This window comes from Solanum tuberosum, unplaced genomic scaffold (genome assembly GCF_000226075.1).
Source record: "Solanum tuberosum cultivar DM 1-3 516 R44 unplaced genomic scaffold, SolTub_3.0 scf00121, whole genome shotgun sequence".
Taxonomy (NCBI): Eukaryota; Viridiplantae; Streptophyta; class Magnoliopsida; order Solanales; family Solanaceae; genus Solanum; species Solanum tuberosum.
In genome coordinates this window covers 5,981-12,100 of record NW_006239046.1, presented here as the reverse complement: position 1 = coordinate 12,100, position 6,120 = coordinate 5,981, and the positions used below count along the sequence as shown (strand labels likewise).

General features: G+C 32.7%; 1 pseudogene; it reads right to left on the bottom strand.

Annotated features, from left to right (window-relative positions):
- Positions 1-551: 551 nt before the first annotated feature.
- On the bottom strand, positions 552-1,987 carry LOC102581095 (hyoscyamine 6-dioxygenase-like; annotated as a pseudogene).
- Between the last annotated feature and the right edge of the window lie 4,133 nt (positions 1,988-6,120).

Below are 6,120 nucleotides of genomic sequence, written 5' to 3'. Positions count from 1 at the left end.
ATATGATAAATTTAAATGAGTGATTTTATTGATACAAATGTCTAAGTTGAGTGATTTTATTGATATAAAACAATGTTCAATGACTTTGCAACATATATTTTCAAAGTTGAGTGACATTTAGAGATATTAACTCAAAAATAAACAAAGAGTAACTGTGAGCTATTTCAAATAGTTCAACGATAATTTTGAACCTTTTCTGTTTTCTTTTTTCGTTTTCCTACTTAGGTCGGTTAGTGAATATAGTATAATTAAGGAGATTCCAGAATTCTCCGTAGTTCATCTTTATATGTATGTTTAATAATCAGTTTAACAATTTCGCCGCATAAATTAAAATGAAGAAAATAGTAAAAAGATTTTATTATTGAGGCAATAATAAGTCAAAGATACAACATATAAATTGGTAGGAATCAAAGCTTCTTATTAAAAAAGGAATTAAAAAAGGAATCAAAGCTCCTAGGTTACAAATTACATAGGAATTATAAATTAATTAAAAAAACCCTTATATTGGTGGAAATTCAAAGTAGTATAAGTAAAGAAATTTAAAACTCTTATTAAGCATTGATTTTGAAAGCCTCCAATGCTGCGTGGTATACTGCTCTATTGTTGAAGTAATGTGACAAAAACTCAGTGCCCCATTTGAAGGGTGTGAACAGTGGGGGATTGTCCGGACTAACAAATGATTTTGCTGGCTCAACCACATCTGCCGGACAAAAATAAGTACCGATGACTGTACGTGCTTGAGTTGTATTTGTCACCACTCGATGTGCAACACATTTCAACTTTCCATTGGTCATTACCTGTATTATATATGAGGTCAAGTTAAAGGCATGTTATGTTATTTATCATGTCATAAATGAGAATGTTAAAAGAAATATTACTATTATTGGGAGACAAAAATTGACAACAAATGCATGAGGTAGAGGTTCCCCACCAATCCATTCATCATTCTTGAGTATTTGAAGGCCATATACTTGTTGGAAAATGGTTATGAGATTAGGATCACAATGTCCACCAGTTCCCAAAGTTGAACTTGGATCTGGGCATATTAGATAGTGATTGACAAACATTCTCTGCCTATGACCTTTGCCAAAGTACCCTGCCTCCAAGCCTAGTCCTTCACTTACCAAATCGAATATGATCATGCTCAATTTTCTAACTTCAGATGAATATGCACCAATAACCTCTCTGAAAGTTGACACGAAAATCCATATTCTACAAGTCGCGTATCATTTCATCTATGAATTTAAGATTGAGTAATAATTACTAAGAAATACCTAAATGTTGGAGGGGGTTACTAGGCCAAGTTTTTTTTATCTTGACCATCAATATTGTAGTTGTTTTCCAAGACTTCCTTCCAGTATTTATGCGCCTTTGAAACATAATGCTTGGTATTGTTAGTGTAGAGTGTTTCTGCTTTATCTGCATAGTTTTCTTTCTCTTTCACGGACAAATTGAAAAATTCTCCGTACACTTTAATTGCCTCGCCCATTAAATCCTCTGGTACCCCGTGATTAATTACCTATTCAATAAGCAATCGTCTCAGTTCAAGGTCATCTTATTTTACTTGGCACAGAGTTCCAGAAAATAAAGAAGATTTTCAATCTTGTGATCCTAGATTAAAGTTATGTCTATTGTACCAAAATGTCTTTTAATTTTGGGGCCTTAAACATACCACATGGAAAGTTGAAATTAAAGTTTTGCCAAAAAAAGGAAGGAGTCATTTTTTTAACAAACTAAAAATGAAAGTCTGTCATTTTCTTTAAAACGGCGGGAATAGTATTTGCATGAAATAATTATGAACCTCAAAAAAGCCATATTCTTCCAAAGCATTCACAAATTGTTGAGTCACAACAGTTCGTTCTTCACCCAAATTAATGAGTGGAATTTCCTTGACAATTGGAACTGGAGCTAGTGGCCTTTCATGCGTTGGTAAGACATAAGTTGGAGGAAGTTCTTCTACTTTACTAGAGATCATGAGGTTTGCCATATTCTTAATTCTTCTTCTTTGAATGAATCACTTTTTGTTTGTTTTCCTAAATGAGATGAAGGACTATTTATAGGGAAGAGAATTGCACATCACATCCTCAAAGTGTTTGATAAGTTACTTTAGTGTACCCACTATTTCATAAATGATATGGAGTGATTGGCAATCCAATTATTAGAAAATCAAACACTTGTCTATGGAGAAATAAAAATTACTAAGACAAGTCTACAATTTTTATTTTGGCATAATACATAAACGTTACTCTTAACTTGGCTTCAGCTGGTAACTATGTCCTTAAACATTGAGTGTGCACAAGTATACATTTAAACTTGTATAAACTTGAACAAGTAGACATACATGCTCTACGTGACATAATACACATAGGACAGGAAATTTTCATGTATAGGGTGTCATGTATAGGGTGCCATGTACGACGAATGCGTCTATTTATTTAATTTTATACAAGTTTAAATGTCTACTTATGCACACCCAAAGTTAAAGGTCATAGCTTTCAGTTGAAGCCAAATTAAGGGTCATATTTATGTATTATGCCTTTTATTTTATTTGTTCTTCACTTTGTTCTTGTAGTTAATAAGTTTTCGATATTAGTCATCCCATTTCACCTTTAACATTTTTTATGTGAACAACATGACCTGTTTTAGACCGTAAAAGATATTTGGAAATAATGCTACAGGCATGATATATAATTATGCCTTTTAATTTGACCTCTTCTAGTATATTGTTCTTCAACTTTGGGGGTATATAAATAGACACTTAAATTTATATAAAGTTAAATAGTTAAATACACAAGTTTATGTGGCATAATAAACGTAGGACGCCAAATAGGATTGTAACCCCTCGCTTTCAAGAAAACAGAAAAATGCAGCTTTCCAGGATCTGATATCAGAACTAACAGAAGCAACCGACGGACCGTGGGTAAGACTACAGACCGTAGGTCGGCCCCGTGGTTCAGTCCCAGACTTAGGGAAAAATTCAGGATCAAAGGTGACACCTACGGGCGTGAACCATGGGGTGTTGATTTACCAATAGATTGTAGGTTGGTTCTGTCGTTGGGGTCCAAAGTTGATGGTCTCTGATCCCACCCACGGTCGACCAGTATGGTCCGTGGTTGGACCTACGGACTGGAGGTGAGGGTCAACAGTTATTCAGAGGAAAATAGTTGTTAGTCAACTTCAACCGGTCATATCTTTTAGCACAAAATGAATTAGTTGGACCATGACCTATCAAATGAAAGATAATTGAATCCTCTTTCAAATGCCTCTGAGTTTGCTAAAATCCCATCTCACAGTAAAAGATTATGCTTGTTTAGTAAAGCCCTGTCGGGCAGACCATGAACCATGACCACGGATGACGATTGGTAGTCCAAACGACGGTTCGTAGGTCCCTCTTTGGATGACTTTCGTCAGCTTTTAAGTTAGGGTCATTTAGGTCTTTTTCCTATGTGTTGGGGCCCTTAAACTACGTCGTTTTACTCTATCTAAGCCTAATAACTTAGTCAGACTTACCCAAAACCCTCATTCTCCAAAAATCATCCAAACATGGAGCAAAAAGAATAGGAGAAGTCGACATAACCTCCTAAGAACAAGCAGTAGTGTTCTTCAAGGTTCAGCTCCGAAATCCAATGGATTTCTCCGTGAAATTGGTCACCAGGTATGTGTGATTTTACTAGTGAGTTCCTTTCATCCACTAAGTCCTGAGAATCCAGTCAGATTCTTGATTCTCCATATTTTGTTTAGATCTAGGGTTTCTAAAACCTTGGATAATTGTTGTAATTTTGCTGTTGCAGTATCCTAAATCGAATTAGCTTGTTTCTTGGAAAGTTTGATTAGTTCCTTGCATGAAAATCATAAACCTAGTTGTGTAGATTCTCTTAGTTCATGAATTACACTTGCTAGGTCAGTTAAATAGATAAGCATGCCTTAGATTTCGAATGTTACATTGTCAGTACCTAAATGTTGCATTCTCAGATTTGCATGTCAGAATATTGAGTTATCCAATATTTCAGTTATGTTGTGTCAGATACATATTCAGTTGGGAGTAGGCTTAACACCGAGTTGTAATAGGGTTCAGCGTACCCTCATAGTCCCAGAACTACGTGCCCTCGTAGGATTATAAGTCCACTCTGTTGGGCATCAGATTTAGTGATCATGCCAGTCATGCCTTTTTACCCCTGGCAAGGTATATTGGGTCCTCTCGATTGGGCGTATACATCGGACTCCACAATTAGCTCACGTGATTTTATGTATGTGAATAGTATGTCCCACAGTAGGACTCTAGTGAATTTGACCAGGTTTTCAGTATATACTTCAGCATTCAGTTCCAGCAAGTTATGTTCATGATTAGTACTTGGTCATTGTATTTAACTAATCTTTTCAGTTATGTTTCTGTATGTACACTCTTGTTCAGATTATGTCATTTCTCAGTTATCCATTGTTCAACTTATAATATTTGTTCAGGTATTATCTATATCCTGCATGCTCAGTAGATTCCAAGTATTGACGCATACTCTGCGCTACATCCTTTCATGATGTATGTTCAGGTACTCAGCATCCAAATCACGCTTAGATCGATTCTCAGTCCGCATTCAGTAGTGTAAGTGGTGAGTCCTTGTTTATAGATGAGGTTGAGGCCCTTTTAACCTTTGTGCCCATGATTGCATGAAAAATAAGTTTTGGGTTACTGAATGATTTGATTTTATATTAGTGATATTTTAACTTTAAATTTTTATTTATTGTTAATGAAATAATTTGGACTTGTTTTAGGCCTTGTTTAAAGTATATTTCTTTCATTTTTTAAAATTTTGTGTCCTTTCAAATACAATCATATAAATTGAGATAAAGACAAAGAAAAAAATAAAGACATAAAATATTATATTTATAAAATCTAAACATTTATTATCTCATTTTACCCTTGATTTGAGATTTGACTCCTCTCTAATCTAAATATCACGACCTACCACATAGACTTTCAATAATAAATCCACTAAACACGAGGCAAGATTTAGATTACAACTCTATGCAATCTAGGAATCAAAAACACTTAGAGTCTGTTTGACATTGCGACTAAAACATCATATTTTTAGAAGAACTTTTTTAAAATCACTTTTTTTAAAAAGTGCTTTCGAAGAAAAATAAATTGTGTTTGGCTAATTCATTTGGAAAATACTTTTCATAAGCAAATTGTGTTTGAGTGAGATTTTTTGAAAGTGCTTTTGAAAGTAAACTTACAAAAAAAAAATACAACTTTTAAATGTACTTTTAATAATAAGATTATTTTTATATAGAGAAACTATTTATATATCTATTGTTAAAAATAATTTAAAATTTTATTTTTTATTAAATTAAATTTAAATTTTCAATCAATATTATACCTTTGTTGGGAAGCTGAACTTATTGTTTTTGTTCTTTTTTCTAATCTTGCAAAAATATTGTTCTTACCTTTTTTCTAATTTTGCAAAATAGTAATTAGTATATAATATATAAAATAATAATATATAAATGTATAATAAATTACAAAATTTAATCTATAAAAATAAAAAATAAAATTCAACCAAACCTATGTAATATGTTAATTAATTAATAAGAGATATATTGGTAAATATGTATAGATGAAAAGGATATTTTAGTCTTGAGAAAAAAATAAATTTTTGTTTCTCCTTCTACTTTTTGTAAGAAGCAGAAAATTTTAGCTTCTTCCCAGTGATACGCTCAAATTACACCTTAATAAAATTCAACCAAACCTATGTAATATGTTAATTAATTAATAAGAGATATATTGGTAAATATGTATAGATGAAAAGGATATTTTAGTCTTGAGAAAAAAATAAATTTTTGTTTCTCCTTCTACTTTTTGTAAGAAGCAGAAAATTTTAGCTTCTTCCCAGTGATACGCTCAAATTACACCTTCTTTCAGAAGCATAAGCGATCGTTATCAAGTAAAGAACCCAACTTGTAGGTTGGGATCGATCCCACGAGGAAAATGGTTTAGACTTTACTTTTAACCAACAATTATATTCAATTAGTCAAATTATTTCCAGAAACAGATAATAAAAAGGGGGGTTGTGCTTGTGTAAAACAAATAGTAAGACTTAATATTGTAATCAATAATTAAATTCA